This window comes from Microtus ochrogaster, unplaced genomic scaffold (genome assembly GCF_000317375.1).
Source record: "Microtus ochrogaster isolate Prairie Vole_2 unplaced genomic scaffold, MicOch1.0 UNK1611, whole genome shotgun sequence".
Lineage (NCBI taxonomy): Eukaryota > Metazoa > Chordata > Mammalia > Rodentia > Cricetidae > Microtus > Microtus ochrogaster.
The window spans coordinates 3,693-4,936 of NW_004950709.1; the positions used below are offsets into that span (position 1 = coordinate 3,693).

Consider the following 1,244-nt stretch of genomic DNA (forward strand, 5'->3'; position numbering starts at 1 on the left):
CTATTGTGTATCTGAAATACTTTTTTGACGAGTGGCTTTTTAAAATGGTAAGTAGTGTGGTTGTGGCATCCCTGGATGCCTCTCTTGACCTGTTAATATGGTGGAGGTGCATTTACCGCCTCTGCAAGCCATGCTCACTGCCTCAGCTCCAGGGACGCAGATGGTCTATGTTGCCATTAAACAACTTGTAGCATTCTGCTCACAAACTCCATTTAAGTGTTCCATAACCAGACCTCCCAAAAGAGACAGAGTTGTTCATGCTGCCAGTATGAACCAGGAAATCTTCTTAAAGGAGCCCTCTCTCCATTTGCGGACAGCAAACAAAGCCTATCTGGGGAACCCCCCCCCAAAAAAAAAACAAAAACAAAAACAAAAAGCAGTTACCAAGAAGCTGGGCTTGGCTCCTTTTTTTTGTGGACCTAGAAGCTCTCTTTTTTTCTTAAGCTTTTTTTTGTAGGTCTTATGTGGATTCATGCCCCAGATTGTAGGGGCCATTTTGTATTTTGAGACTGCTCATTCATTTCCCAGCTGTCCAGACCTGACTAATCACACAGAATATTATACTCCCTTTAAATATTCCATCTTTGTTTGACTTACTTTTCTCTCCTCCCTCCTTTAATCTAAGACTGTCTGTATTCTTTTATATTACTTTTACTGTCTCTTTAAAGACTTCATTTTACAGTCCAGAGAGAGCAAGGGAGCAAGTTAGAGGCTGTTGGACGGCAGGAAGAGAGCAATGCCTAAATCAAAGGAACTTGTTTCTTCAAGGTCTTCAGGCAGTGATTCTGACAGCGAGGTTGGAAAAAATTGAAAGAGGAAAAAGCAAGTGGTTCCAGTAAAGCCTGTGAAGAAGCAAAAGCCTTGTGAGACTTCTAGAGCATTGGCATCTTCCAAGCAGAGTAGCAGCAGCAGAGATGATAATATGTTTCAGATTGGGAAGATGAGATGCATCAGTGTTCAGGACTTTAAAAGAAAAATTCTAATTGATATTAGAGAATATTGGATGGACTCAGAAGGTGAAATGAAACCAGGGAGAAAAGGTATTCCTTTAAACATGGAGCAATGGAGCCAGCTGAAGGAACAGATTTCTGACATAGATGATGCAGTAAGAAAGCTATAATATCTGAGCCATATCAAACTGTACTGTTGTAGTTGTTTTAATCTGTCTTTTTACATTGGCTTTTGCTTTCTAAATGTTGTTTTCCAAGCTGTTGTATGTTTGGATTGCAGAACAATTTGTAAGG

General features: G+C 40.3%; 1 pseudogene; it reads left to right on the forward strand.

Moving 5' to 3' along the window:
* The first annotated feature begins 736 nt into the window (after window positions 1-736).
* On the forward strand, window positions 737-1,224 carry LOC101985805 (annotated as a pseudogene).
* Window positions 1,225-1,244: the final 20 nt, after the last annotated feature.